This window comes from Cavia porcellus, unplaced genomic scaffold (genome assembly GCF_034190915.1).
Source record: "Cavia porcellus strain 051 isolate PalLab524CR breed Dunkin Hartley unplaced genomic scaffold, mCavPor4.1 scaffold_5, whole genome shotgun sequence".
NCBI lineage: Eukaryota > Metazoa > Chordata > Mammalia > Rodentia > Caviidae > Cavia > Cavia porcellus.
In genome coordinates, this window is record NW_026947488.1 from 84,017,530 (window position 1) to 84,032,932 (window position 15,403).

Genomic DNA, 15,403 nt, shown 5'->3' on the forward strand with positions numbered 1-15,403 from the left:
AGGCTGCAGGAAAAAAAGGGCCCTCTACTTTGTTGGTGAGAACATAAACGGGTGCAACCAGTATGGAGATTTCTCAGCAAACTAAAACTAAAAATTCCTTTTGACCCAGCTATTCCTTTCCTCGGTATCTTCCTGAGAGTCAGATGTACTTCAGTGATTCATGCATATCCACATATACAGCAGCACAATTCATAATAACTAACCATCTTATATATCCACAAACAGATAAATGAATAAAATACAGTATCTGTTCATAATGCAGTACTACTCTGCCATAAAAAGACACATTTGTGTTATTTATAAGAAAATAAATATACTTTGAGATCATGTTAAGTGAATTACGTCCGACCCACAAACAAATATACCTTCTCTTGTATTAGAAACTCAAAGCATACATAACTTAAAGAGCAAAATAAAGCATAGTCAACAGGAAACAGGGAGATAGATTTTTTTGGTAAATGAGAAGATCTAGAGATGGAGAGATGGGGAATAGAGGGGAAGGGGTCAGGGATAAAAATAATTGAGATATGTACACACGGAACTCTCCATAATGAATGTGATAATTATGTACTACAACTATGTACTAATAAAGAGAAAAACCTCAACCTCTCAATACCATTTACAATACCACTTAAAAATTAAATGGTTAAACATGTAGCAAAACATAAAAAAAGTATATCCATAAAGCTAAGAAACCATGGGGGAAAAATTAAAATCTAATTAAAGGGTAAAATATATTCCTTTTGTTGCTCATTAAGTGGTTGATTTTTGTGAAACATCAAATTTTGTAAACGTTTGAAGGGTGACAGAAAAGTATCTTTAGTGTTAAGTACAAGATTCAATTATCTCAAGTTTTGGTGCTCTTAATTCCCTTATGGTGTGCTTGCAGGGTAATTTATCTTCTTTTTTAGATTTCAGGGTGTTTTTGAATCTCAAACTAGCTCTCAATTTATGTTTTTGATTCAGATTCCTGTGTTCTGGTAAAAATACAAATGTGATTGGCGTTCTCATAAGTGGAGTAAGTTTGGGGGTTTGACTTCACTTGAAAATTTACCCCCCAACCATAGAAGCAGGTGGGTGACGCACTCCCCTGATACCCACAGAGTAAGAAACACATATGTTCATGTGTACTGCCTTCCTAGCTTCCTTTTCATAGAGGAGCTTCATGGTGAGGTCTAAAACTTCTGCTGCATTTACCAGTAATCTGAGAGGGCAACCTTCCACGAAGACTTGGCTGGATGCTAGAGATGTATTGATTGTAAGAAGTGTGTGCGTTTGCAGCAGTGTAAGCTTAGGTTTCCACTGTAATGTTTGTCCTAGCACCTAGTTCCACCACTGCTTTTTTGTTTTTTGTTTTTGGTACCAGGAGTCAAACTCAGGACCTCATGCTTGCCAGGAAGATGCTGTGCTGCCGAACTATATCCCCAGCTCTCCCCTACTGCTTTTGAACTTGATAGAAAGACATTAATCATATATTATATTTTAAAATGTTCATTAAGGACCGGGGCATAAGCATTTGCCTGACAAGTGTGAGGTCCTGAGTTTGATTCCTTGTACCAAAAACTAAATAACTAAACTAAACTAAACTGAACTATTGATTCAAGTAGCGACAGTCACTAATTAGGCCTAAGCACTATCTTAGCTAACTTATTCTATATATGAGAAATTAGGACCTCAAAAAAATTGCTTATCCTCAGTTTCTGCCACTATCTGCAAAAGCTGAGATCTACTGTGACTAAGCTAGGGTTGGCTGTGAACCAGTGGTTTGAGGGATTTTCTGGTGCTTTTCCTTCTGCTTTTTTTTTTTTTAAAAGAGATTTTACAATATGTGGCAGAAGGACTGGCCAATTTTCTGTACTATACATTATATATTACATCCTACTGAGCTGATTGCAGTTTATATCCCATCTTCACAGATGGATAAAAACTTTATAGGCCTTAAACTGGAAAAACCCTTCAAAATGAAGAAACAAAAATAAACTGTGCAGTATTTGGTGTAAGTAGGATTAGAGCGGCATAATGTCCTTTTTTTTTTTTTTTATAAATGTGTAAAAAAACAAAGAGTTCCCTTTGGCTTCTTGATGAAGGCAAGTCAACTTAAATACTCAAATATTTGATTTAGTCCTTAGTGGTGACGTGTATTTAATTTACCTATTTCGCTAGGTCTGTGAACGCAATGGCTGTTTGACTCATACGTTTTCCCAGGGTCTGATGGGTGGATGCTGTCCACGGAGGTGGTTGACAATGTCCTGTTCCTCCAGGTTGATTTGCCCGCGTCCTCCACCAGCTCTTCTTCATCAAACTCACAATAGCACTTTGAGACTCTGACCAATGTTACACAACATTATTTCTGGCAACACGATTAATCTTTAAAATAATTATTCTTGGTGTTTGATGGGCAGGATTACTTATACTAACCACAGCTTTCGTCATAACCCTGCACATAGCGAGTGCTCGAGAAACCAGGAAGTAGTTAACACTACCCATGGGTGCTAACGTTTCCCGGACATTGGATCTGTGCAGAGGCCTGGGTGAGAGTTTTGAACGCAATCACATTTGATCTTTGAGCCAGTTCTGCAGGGAGAGAGCAGGTTGTTCACTCTGAAGTTTGGAGCTGGGTAAGGTTAGAACCCTCACTCCCTCCTGTTCTACCGACTAAGCTTGTCCAGATGATTTCTTTTGTTGTTACCCCTTACTCTTGAAGTGGAAGCCAATTTGATTGCTTTTCAGGCGAGGTCTTGAAGGTATAAAAATAATTTCAAAACATGATCATATTAATGCTTTATTGGGCTTGTTGACAACCTGTCTGGATAGAGCGGACATACTTAGGTCACCCTTATTCTTATGACCAATGTAAAAATTGTAAGAAACAATTCCTTAGCTATAAAAAATATTGATTCATGAAGTAAATGAACAAAAGGCCAAAACTATAGCGTCTGCTTCACAAAATGCCATGAAATGGAGAAAATGTAAACTTTGAGATTAGATTCAAAATAGCCCCTTGCTGCATACTGCAGATGCCATCTTGGCCACATTTGCTCAGCTTCAGTCACTTCAATGGGGCACTTTATTATCATTGTCTTTTGCACAACTGCTGCTCAGAATGAGGCCTCGATAAGCAATCATGACCACTTGGAGGAAGCTGATTCCGGTCTTAAGCACAGAATACCTCAAGACCGAGCAAAGCAAGAATAATTTCAAGGACTTTGGGAGACATGCTGAAAGAACACAGGGGTTCCCACCTGCCTTTGGTAGTATGAGCATCCCAAAGAAAATGATGGCGATAGCTACTGGAATAGTTGAGTTTATTAAATATTTATAGTGTCTAAGAAGAAAAATTAATATAATGTGAACAAAAGGAAGTTAGAGGCATAAATATATTATTGTAAGTTTAATTTTGCTTTGTTGTAAGAAGTAGAATAGAAGTGTGTGGGGGCTATTTTTAAATTTTTATTTCTCCTTTTGGGCTGTGGCCACTGACAGCACAGGGTGTGTTAGGGGGTGCACTTGTTCCTTCTGTGTGAGGAGAGAAGAGTTTGGTGCTGGTCCTGACACAGCTGGGCTTCCAGTGGGCAGGATTCCTGCAGGAGAGGGCTTTCATCTTCCTGCAGGGCACGGCGGTTCTCATGGATCATCTTAGATCCTTGCATGGCAGTGGCTGTGCACTCTGCTAACTCTGTTACAGTTTTAATGTATGTTCTATGTTCATGTGATGGAAACCCGATGCCCCACGCAGCACTGTTGGATTGCCCTCGCCCTCTCCTCTCTCACCCATGGGAAGCCTTCTGCCATGTGGTCTTCAATCTCGGGCTCCACAGCCTCCAGCACCAAACACCAAATAAAATTCTCTTTGTCATTTACTTCATCAGTGCTGTTCTGCTCTAACAGCACAACACTGACTGAAACAACCACTCTTCCATATGTTTTCTGGCCAGAATAGTGGTGGCACTCTCCTAGTGTATTATCTTGGGACAGAGGTCTCCTTCCCCTTGCTGTTCCTCTAGCAGTCAAAGGCCCTGTTAAGCTTTCTGTGTCCAACACATCGAAGTAGCACTGGTTTTTCTGACTGGACACCTCCTGTAACTATCTGCCTCTTCTTTTGCAATGTTTTTGTAACCCTGGAAAGGTATCACAATACATAAACCTGCTCTACATTTTGGTATAATCTTAGGAAGGCTTAACGATTAAACATAATTAGGAAATGAATTGACTTGATCTTTTCAAATAGTTTATGGATAAATTCTCTGTTTGTATTTGAAGTGTGCAAAATTTAAACTAAATTTTTTTTTTGGTCTTTTTCGTTTTTATCGGTACCAGGGATCAAACTCACGACTGCCTGCTTGCAAGGCAGGTGCTTCTGCCGCTGAGCTAAATCCCCAGCCCCTTAAACTAAATTTTTTATTGTAATTTGAATTATAAAATTTAAGTTTATGATCATTGCTTGAATGTATAAGAAAATTTGATTTTTAAGGTTTTAAAAATTAAATTTATAGGTTTAAAATTGAATATTAAAATGCAAGTAATACTATTATTTTCTCTGTGGGTCCCATAAATATAAAAAATCTAATTACCTTTATGTGTGTGCATGTGTGTGTGTGTTGCAGGGGTGGGGGGAGTCTGGTATTTGTAAATACTAAAGAAATTATGATCTGGAAACCAGGAAATAAACTCCCTCATTAAATCAGTGAATCCTTTTAAATTTCTTGATGGCCCCTCCTAGGTATGCAGGTTACCTTTTCCAGAGCTGTGGGGTGATGTCTCTCTTCTCTCCAAGGGTTTGGTGGGGAACAAGCACCTTGGAGCATGGAAACACTGATGTCAGCTGCTGACAACCGGGACTCTGCTGAAGGGGAGTTGGGAATCTTCACAACGGGCCAACCACAGGGAAAAAAAACCTCAATACTTTGGCAAAGAGGGCAAAAAAGTAACAGGCAGAAGGTGAGAGAGGTCAAGAAAACCAGGAGAAGCCAGGCTCTGGTGAAGTAGGAGAGAAACCCTTGCGGGGGAGTCTTGGTCTAGAGAGGTGGGTTTCACTGGGTATAGTGGAAAATCACTTCCTAGGATCCATGATGGATTTCAGCCCTGGCCAGGCCTAGTCCAAGATTTACATTCTGGATATTTGCTTGGTATGGTGACTTGCCTCTGTAGTCCTAGCTTCTTAGGAGTCTGAGGCAGGAGAATCACTTGAGCCCAAGAATTAGAGGCCAGTGTGGGTAATATCACAAGACCCCATCTCAAAACAAACAAACAAACACGGTACATTATGGGGGTTTTCCTTTCCTCTTTTAGTTACTCCAGAACTCATTAGGTCCTGGGGCTGGCAGCATTAGTAACCACAACCTCATCAAGTGTTTGGCAGTGCAAATTTATCTTGACTACTTTTGAAGTTGCTTTTTCCATGATTACTCATGTAAGCTGACAAGAAAAAAACACTTTAAACAGTGATCAAAGCAGAGATGGGGTGGTTATTTCGGAGAAAAGGAGGGTCTGTATGCACCAGCTACACAGAAGCTTTGTGAAGAATGAGTTAACATGGTTGGTTGATCTTCATCTCCCGATACATTTCAGGGACATTAGATGAAAAATGAGGAGAAGAAATTTCTTTTATCTGCCAGGATGACTAAAGGTGTAAATAGAATTTACCTAAATTTCTGGAGTAGGGAGAGAGAGCCTTTAACAGGAAAAAATTTTAGTAAGCTCATTCATATTGATAAAATTACTTAACATTTGCCTAATGTTTAAACTGTTCAGTTGAGATAACTGTGTCCCTATTAATATTACATGTTTACGATTGTTTTCTTTCTTCTTGGGGGAAAGATACATATGAACTAAAACAATCAAAATTCACTGTTAAATTCTAGAAAGCAAGATGCAAGAGAAAATATTTCCTGTATTTGAGATAAAAATGTGCATGGTTACATCTTGTGTGGGAGTGGTAGGGAGTGAACCCCACTATTACATTTTAAAGGGTGATGTGAACAGTTTATTCATGCATAAAGTACTGTAGAGAAACTGCGGTGTATCTGTGCCAAGTATTAGGAAATAACAGGGTGGGCAAAACAAACAAATGCCTCGCCCTTAAAGAGATCGCAGCTTAGTGGGTGAGGAAAGACATTAACCAAATAATCATACATGTAACTGGGTAATTGTTACTGTGAGAGATTCTTGAGGGAAATTGTTCTGAGAGGTAAACTCACCCAGAAGGGGCCGTGTACAGAAGAACACTCCTTTCAGCTGAGATCTGAAGCACAACGTGAAAGGAGGAAGGGACAGGGAGGGGAGAGTGTTCCCGACAAAGGGCACAGTCTGTGCAGAGCCCATCTTGGGTAGGTGCTGTCTGGAGTGTTTGAGGAGCTCACAGAAGGCCAGAGGGGCAGCTGCAGGAAGTGGAAGAGCAAGTGGGCAAGGGGAGGGTTGGCTTCCACCAGGATCTAAATGTTTCTGTTCTTCCTTCTTCTCAATGTGTATGTTGAAACCTCATTCCCCAAAGACCTCTTTGATTACTTTTGAAGTTGTTTTTCCCAGATTATGTCTATGAAGAAGGAAGCTGCAGAAGATAACCAGATCCCCGCCTCCAGACCTGTGATCAAGAAATTTCTGTTGTTTGTGAATTTTCCAGCCTAAAGTAGTTTGTTGGGAGAATATGAATGCCCTGGCATATACCAAGCCCCAGAGACCCTCTTGGGATTTGACCTTTGTTTAAGATTGATTTGAGGCTGCAGGAATCCTTAAGTAAAGGCGTGACATGATCAGATCATATTGAAAGGCTCACGCTGGTGGCCCAGCTGCTCATGTGTGGTCATAGACAGAGAGATGCTGGAGGCTCAGGGAGGAGGCACGACAGAGCTTGATATTTACTCAGCACGGGCACCTCCTTCTCCCACAAAGTCTATTAGCATGGAAGACATCATATTACATAATATTTGGGAAAAAGTGACCTTTCTCAGCCACTCAGTGTACTGTGCTAATGTTAAGGCTTTGAGGGTCTTCTAGGGTTTCAAAAGCACCTCAGGATTGCTAAATATTATTTTAATTGCTGACTCAAGGGGTGAAGACTCCCACATCACAACCACCACGTCCTGCTACATATCCCAAGTGGTTTTTGGTGGTGTCTGGTTTATGTTCTCTGCAAACCTAATTCTGCTTTACTTGAGAATATAATCTCACAGAGCCCAAGGGGGTTCGCCTTTGGGACAAATCTTGAATAACCTTAAATGCTTTAATAAAATCCATTTCCATTCTCTTACTGACCTAAGGAACTTTTACTCAAATCTCCAAGGATTAATTATGAATTTGGGCTAGAGTTCCAAGCAAACTGTTAGGCTGTTTTTCAAACCTTACTATTGAAAACTAAAGTTACTTTTCTCCAATGGAAAAAAAAATAGTGTTAATTTTTTTATTACATAAAATATGGTACCAACCTTTGAAAAATTAAGGCTGGTTTTAAGGAATCTGAGTAAGATTTAGTATTACATGTACTACTACACCTTAAAGTCAGAAATCAAAATACTCTACTTTGGAATAAATGATATAAAAAAGCAGTTCATTCTCCTCTAAATTAGGGAGAGATTTTTATCTTAGCAAAAGAGATTGAATTCATTTTTTCCACCATCTTGGAGCCTGCAGAGGCTGCTGAACTCATGACTTTTAGGTCCATGGCCAGTTTCGTTGGCCCTAAGTGGGATCTCCGGAGCCAGCGGACCACATAGCTCCTTTTGAAGTTGAAGGTATTTCTGTCCAAGATGAAACTGAATCCCATTGGAGAGAAGTTGTATTCACATGTGCACGATTGCTCAGGCACTCAAAACAAGTGCAGAGTAATCTGGAGAAGGGGAACTTGTGTCCATGGGGAGAGTAGCACAGTTTGTTCCTTTTGTGTACGTGTGTGAGGTACTAAAGGATTGAGCTTACAGTCTTCACCCCAAACTGCATTCTCAGCCCCTTTCTATTTTTATTTTATTTTTAAAATTTTGAGACAAGGTCATGGTAAGTCACTAATTTGCCTAGGTTGGGTTCAAACTTGGGATCCTCCTGCTTCAGCTTCTCAAACTGCTGGGACTGCAAGTGTGCACCACCATACTTGGCCTGTGCCACACTGTGGAGCTACCAACGCTATCAGCACAGAATCTATGTGATAACTCCCAAAGATTTAAATTAATTAAAAAGCAAATAGAATTATAGATTCAGTTTCTTGAAAAAAATATCAAATTTGCATATATTAAATAAACATGTAGCATAGTCTTTTTTATTTTGAATAAAAAGCAAAATTTCATAACCAAACAAGAGAATAGTAAGTTATTATAGTATTTTGTTTTCTTCAAAGTAGTTGCTCAGAGTACAAGATATAAACTGATAAGATTCTTATACAAAAGCAGATAATACTAATAATAACACAAATCTTTCTTTTCAATGAATTAAGATAAGCTAGTAGTATAAATGAAATAATTTACCATACAGTGTATATTGAAACATTTAAAACAACAATGGGACATGTGATTTGGGGAAATGTTTGGATTTCTCCTTTCTTTCTGTTTATCTTTTCTCTTTGTCTGTTTCTCTGTCTCTGTCTTCCTCTGTATACACACACACACACACACACACACACACACACACACACACAGTTTCTCATATAAGAGAACCACGTGATATTAGAGCTTGTGTGTCTGATTTAATTTAACATTAGGAACATGGATTCTCAAGGGCAACACTGTAGGGTATTGCTTTCTGATCTGCCCTTCATATTGAATAGGCAGTAGGGTTCTTCTTGTGCACCTATTCTTCCTCCCCAGTGGCCACCTATGAGGTGCTCAGCTCTTCCCAGGAGTTCTCTCATGGGGCTCATGGATGTGCTTTCTAAAATGATGCTCCTAGAATAAAAAGGATGCTCCTGGCAGAGGTAAGAGTCATCCTCAGAAGGAAGCTAGGGGGAAAGAGGAGGGTGGGAGGGAAAGGCAATGCAACAATTAAGATGTGTTATGTACATGTATACCAGCTCCCCGGAAGGAATGCAGTCATTGTGCACTGCAAAATGTATCAATAAAAATAAAAATAAGAGAAATCAATTTATCCAAATGCTGAATAGCTTGAGGTCGGGATAGTGAGGTTTGGCCCTGAATTTTATGAAGGCTCATTCAAAGAATTGAAATTATTTAATCCCCTCAAAAGAAGATTGAAAGCTAACTTTGTTCTAAACCTAAAAAAGATTAGCACTGAAAAATTATAGGAGGACAAGGCTGGGCAATAGGATTGAACTAACAAATCTCAAGCTCCCTCTCCAGTAATACAGACTCCAGTGAATGCCTGTTAGGAGCCTCAACAAAAACTAAGGACCAGCTCTCAGTTTTCTGATTTTTAGTAGTCGTGGAGCAATGTTTAGGGAACTTCCTGAAACCATACCATAGGTGTCTCTATAATCATGCAGAGACTTGCCCCATGAGACTTGGGGAACTTGAATGACTAGTACACAAAGAACCCTGGGGTGGGGACTTAATTTCCATTGTTGGGAAGATTCCCACTTGCCTCCATGTCTAGAGGAATTTACAAATAGGGACTGACCTACAAGTAACTCCTCCATTGCACATTGTAGGATACATTGATGGAGATGGAGCTTCGCTCAAAACTTGTGTAATGGGCCGAAAAAAACTTAGACTTAGATGGTAGTTGGAAATCCTTCTATGTTTCAGCCAAAGTAACATGGAAGCTGACAGGGACAGGGTTTACAGGGATCGTTTTCCTGTGACTTGTGTCCACACAGAAGGGTTCCTATGTACAAAATCCATTCTAGAGAGTCCGTATGATTCACAGTAGAGTATCTGGGGCCTGACTTCTTGATGCTGGCCTCACTCGGAAGCTGGGAAGAGTGGGGAAGCAGGCCTTTCCCCCACGCATGAACCGTAGATTCACTATGGTAATAACCTAGGTTTCTAGGGAAGCCTCAAGCAAAGTTAGGTGGGATGCAATTATGTTCTTAGTATGGACAAGTGATTGTTAATAAAACATAGAATGCAACTAACTCTTCATCACTCCCACATTAGGCTGGGATAAGCTTATGGCTATTCAAGCAACATTTTTTATTCTCTTCACTCAAAAATACTGACCAAGGATCTGTAATGTACCAGATGTCTGGATGCATGTAGTTAAATCCAAGAATTGTATCACACACACAAACAGAAGGAACCATACCACTACTATGTGAGCCTTTTAAGGACCGTGCTCTTGTGGTTGCTGTATTTCCCAGGGTCATGGAGGTTTAGATGCCAGGGGTAGTAAGAGGGAGCATTTACAAAACTAGAAGAGCATTGCCCCTTCTGGTTTTTTTTTTTTTTTTTAAACAAGAGTAAATAAAAGCAAAGTATCCAGAACTAAAGAAATGTATTATGTAACGACTGATTCTCTGCTTCCAACTCTGAAGAAGCACAGAGCAAGACGGAGTTTTTCTTGTTAAGGAACTCCTCCTTAACCGAGGATGGGGCTGCCCTGATATGCACTGATGGGGTGGCACTGCACCTGGGGGATTCCTGAGGCCTCAGGAGAGGAGACACAGAATTCCAGGGCTGGCTGAGCCTGGACAAATAAAGATTCTTATAGCTACTCTTGGATATTGGTCTGATCATTGTCTTAATGGGAAAGAATAATCAACAACTGCAGTCACTGGCTGAGTGTGCAGGGAACCTTCCTACTGCCCTTCTGTGACAGAAGGAAAGAGACCAGCTATGTCTCCACCACGCAGTTAAAGCACGGAGGTGAATGTGAAAGTGGCTGCAGGGAGCCAACCCCGTTGGTGATATGTTGTGTTGTCAATAGCAGTGTTACTTTGTGTGGAATTACCTTCCCATCTTCCCATTCTCAGCATGAACAAAATACATGGAAATGACTAGCAACTTTCAGCCAGTGTTGGGAAATTTCTACCAGGCCCTCATTCAGTCTCATATACAGCTTGACTGTCTGTGGTCAAATTTAAATTTTACTTTATTCACATTTCTTTTTCTGTTTTGTGGTACTGGGAATTGAATCTAAGGCCAAGGATGTGCTAAGCATCACTCTAGCACTGAACTACATCCCCGGCCCTTTTTATTTCATTTTGAATCAAGATTTCACTAAGTTGCTCAGGCTGACCTTGAACTTATGATCCTCCTGCCTCAGCCTACCGAGTAACTGGGTTTATAGGTATTCACCACCATGCCTAGCCCTTCACGCACATTTTGCTTCCCAGGTTGGACTGAAATGTCTTTGAAGGCCAAGAGTATCCCTTGTAAATTAGCAGTGCCAACTTCATATATGACAAATTATAGAGTAGTGAGCCATTAAATCACTTAGTAAATCAGAAAGTAGGGCTAAAGACAAATTGTGTGGTTTCTGATATGTGCTAAGCATTCACGATGTGTGAAAAACTCTGGATGTGTTTGTTGGTCATTCATTCTAACATGCAGAGAGTGTTCAGTACATCAGATCAGGAAAGTAGGCACTTAATTCTTTTGGTGAGAAAAGTAGGTGCTTATGCTCAGAGAGCCTGTCCCCACAGAGCCCATCTGTCTGTCTGCTTTGTCTTCTGCCTATTTGTTATGACACCTTTGGCTTAGAAGAAAAAAGATGAAATGAAGTTCACACACAGTTTATTGAGCTTCTTTGTGCGGTTCCCTAGAGATTACACTTAGCAATTCTCTTGGGGGAACTTTGGCTGAACCTGCTGAACTGAAGGAAAACAATTAGGAACATCTGGGGTCTGCGGACCAGAAAACTTCCCTGTGGCTTGACAGATGACTGTTTCCCAGCCGGCTGTTCTCATCAGAGAAAGGAAATGCTCACTTTCAACCTTGACTTCTGGTGGTTTCTCTCATGTGCCCAAATAATGTGATTTTGTGTTGACTCTTCATATTTAATATAAGCTCTTGACTTCTTCCTTAGAAAGCTAAGGATTTATCACTTTTGTTCTGCCCCATTCTTCCAGGGTAATTACATCACATTTTCTGGTTAAATCAATATTCTGAGTTAACACAGTGGGGATGATTATAAATATTTTGTCCAGCTAAGGCATGTACTACACAGTGATATTTATCACAAAACTTTATTTTTTTCTTTATGGAGTTCAACAGTGTTCTGTTTTGATTTATAACTATCTCTAATTCTCTTCCAATTTGTTGTCAGAGCCATTCATTTCCTTTTCAGAGTTTAAACACATCAAATAATCTTCTGATTTTTAAAATTTCTAACACATTCCATTTGGGACCCACTGGCCTCTTGTTCTTAGTTGGTTCCATATTCCCTTAATCCTGTATTCTTGTTTTTCCTGCATTTGGCTGCTCAGATGATAGGGTAACTCCTCCAGTTCCTCTCCAATAAAGTATGCTTGGGTTCTCTTGGATTTTCCCTCCTGTTTTTGCATTTTAAAGAAATAAAGATTTCATTTTTGTTCTACAAATAATCTGTTCTTTTTTTATGGATGTAGTTACATTTTCTTTCTGAAGGTATTGCTGTTTTCTTGAAAATATATTCTATTCTTTATGCCACTTTTGAGTTTCTTCCAAATTTTCACATTTGATTACAATTCCCTGTAGTCATTATCTACAATTTAGTTCTTTGTGGAGTTCGGCTTCCCTAGAGAAGGAACATCCAGCTTGTTGCCCCAGGTGTCTAAACTGGGTCACTTGGTCTCCCCAGTATGTTTCTGTTGGAGGTGTCTTGTTGGTGGAGTGATAAATGGTCTAGGATCAACCTGTGTTCAGTTCAATTTTCATCAATGTCCCGCCTCCTCGGGTGTTTCTGATGTCTCCAGTTCTGCACCGAGTGGCTCTGTAGGTCCAACCTGTGAGCTTTCTTCTTCCTCCCCTCCTCAAGCCCCGTCTCTAAGTCACCCAAACCCTGAGACCTGCTTTCCACTCTCCAACATTTTCTTTACATCTCTCCACTCACGTTCTTCTTTAAAAACTTTGACCTTGAAGTTCTGTTTTATCTATTTGTTTTGCCTGTAACAAAATCTCTATACTGAAGTGAGTTTGGGGAAAAGAAAGGAGACAAAAGAGAGCTGTCGATCCACTGCATTTGTCTGGGTGGTTTCTCCATCTGTCTCCAGTGGGATAAAAGTACTTTAAACAGATTTGACGAGAGTTTCATGCATTTTGAGAAAGGTGCTGAGTCTTCCGTCTCTAGGCCCAGTTTGTCACCCTCACTGAGCTGGTGTCTGCGGCGTATATGGTGAAAAATTATATTTGTGAATTCTTTACATGAATAAATGAAGCAGATGTTCACTGGTCACTTTATGAATCACCTTGGAAGATAAAGGACTCTGTCCACTCTCAGAAATGAGAGCACAGCAAATCTAGTGAGCTCAGGAGCCAGGGCTCCCCCTTTAGTTACAAATTAGGATCACAGAAGAAGCTTCTGGAATTACAGATTTCTGGGGATCCTTATAGGACTAATTTAGTACTAATCTCAGGAATTGGATCCTGGCGTAAATGCATGTTTGCAAGTGACACCTCTAGCCTGTAGTCGTGTGAGAAAAAGAAACCTCTAGCTTCAAAGGCAGTGTTAGTCCTGTTTTTGTTGCTTGCAGCTGAAAGCATCCCTGATGGATCTGTAGGATTGAGTCCAAGGCACCAAAGCGTCCGCGGAGGAGCAGTGACAGCTCAGCAAACCTCTCTAGCAATAAGCAGCCAGCTAGAGGCCTCCTGGTGGTGATGCCCCAAAAGCTCCTCTTCCTGGCCCCCTTCCCTCAGCCCTCCCTGCATCTTCCTCTGGCTTACTGGAAGGGAGGGGCAGCTGTCAGACTTTCCTTCATCTCCTAGGGGATCTGTGGTTATTGCTCTCTTTGTATTTGTGCCCTGTAATTCTTTTTTGGTTCTTAAAGCCTAGTTTAGAATCACCAAGGTGAACATTAGTTATCTTTGGTGTTCTTCTCTATCAACTATTTTCTTTCATGAGGCCACTTGATCACTGCACAAGGAAGTGCACAAAGAAAGCCCCCCATATTAATAACTGAAGATAACCAATATCCTTCACATTTATTAACAATGATCTGCTCCTTGTTGCTCCCTTGCCCCAGTGCTTCCTTCATCAGGAGAGCTGGATTCACCCTCTGAGCTGCTGAAGCCACATCTTGGGAATCCCCCCCCCCCAGATGGCAGAACAGGGAGCTTTGGGCAGAAGAGAGTGGCTGGAGCCCAAGGAGGTGTCCTAGGGAGAGGGAAGAACACAGATGGGGGTTTCTTTCTGGGTGTGAGTCAATCCAGTGCTTAATTTCCAAGTCAGGGAAGCAACAGAAGAGAGGACAGATCAAAGATGGAACACATGCACAGGGGAGGGAGTAGAGCAGGTGGGTGATTCTGAGATGCTCTTTTTAAGAAGTCTCAATGGCCAGCCTGACTTCAAGTGGAAGGATAATAAACCCTGCCTCTTAAGAAGGGAGCAGCAGGTTCTGGACAAGCACGGGGGATCAGAAACCGTGGAAAATGCAGTTTACCACTATAAGATCCACCTTTGGGAGACTTAGGTCTGGGTGTAGGGAGGGTTAAGGAGAAGGAGATGATTGTAATGCTTGGACCTGAAACTGCCCAAGGTATTCCCATCTCACTCCATTGGTTTCTGGACAGTGAGTCTCTGGAGAAGTTCTGCTTCTGAGACTCTTACTTCTCTGTGTGTGTTCATCTCTGTCACCTGTTACCCCTACTCGTTCCCTCACCTCCATCATCTGCACAAGATGCCCCCTTCAGGAGTCCCACAGTGTCCCGCGCCCATCTCTGACCTTGGGCTTGTTATTCCCAATTGTAATGTTCTGGCTACTGTCCCTCAGTGGTACTGAGCTGTGGACTTCTTGAGAGAGGGAAATGCAGCATTGATGTTGGTAAACCACATGCCTAACAAAGTGAGAGGCCTTGTTAATGTCTGCTGGAGGAATGAATGCATGGATTTCCCAGCACTCATATAACAACCTTCTCAACCAATGGCCAGCAGAGGCCACCACGGTGGCTCATTGCCCAGTTTCCCAAGGTGGAAAAAATCCCCAGTGAGACCTAAAACATTCTCCTTTACTTTCTTCCAGAGCCCCACCTTTGGCCGCACTGTGAACCATGTCCGTACCTGGAATTGCTCCACAGGTGATGAACGTCATTTGATTAGTTACTTCCCTGTCTTCAGCATCCTGTCCATATGTCCACAATCCCTCTCTTCCATTATATTGTGTACAGGGTAATATGATCACTCAGCTAACGTGGTAAGACCCAGTTCCCAAGCCCTGAGTATCTGCTTGTGTACTGTGACCCTCCAGCCGGCTGCCCACACTAGCTCTTCCTGTCTTCCTGAGGTTTTCAATGGCTCTCACTCTACTGGCTTTTTCCTCATAGAATATAATTAAGTGCACACATTCCTATTTAACTCACTTCCATCTGTTGACCAAAGTTCCTTTCTAAAT

The 15,403-nt window shown here is 41.1% G+C and overlaps 1 long non-coding RNA gene across 1 annotated transcript in view; it reads left to right on the forward strand.

The window, feature by feature from the left end:
• Positions 1 to 15,090, forward strand: part of LOC134476131 (uncharacterized) — a 42,749-nt gene extending 27,659 nt beyond the window's left edge. The window contains exon 3 of the long non-coding RNA XR_010047645.1: positions 15,035 to 15,090. This is a non-coding gene — a long non-coding RNA (uncharacterized LOC134476131). The remainder of the gene's footprint in view (positions 1 to 15,034) is intronic.
• Positions 15,091 to 15,403: the final 313 nt, after the last annotated feature.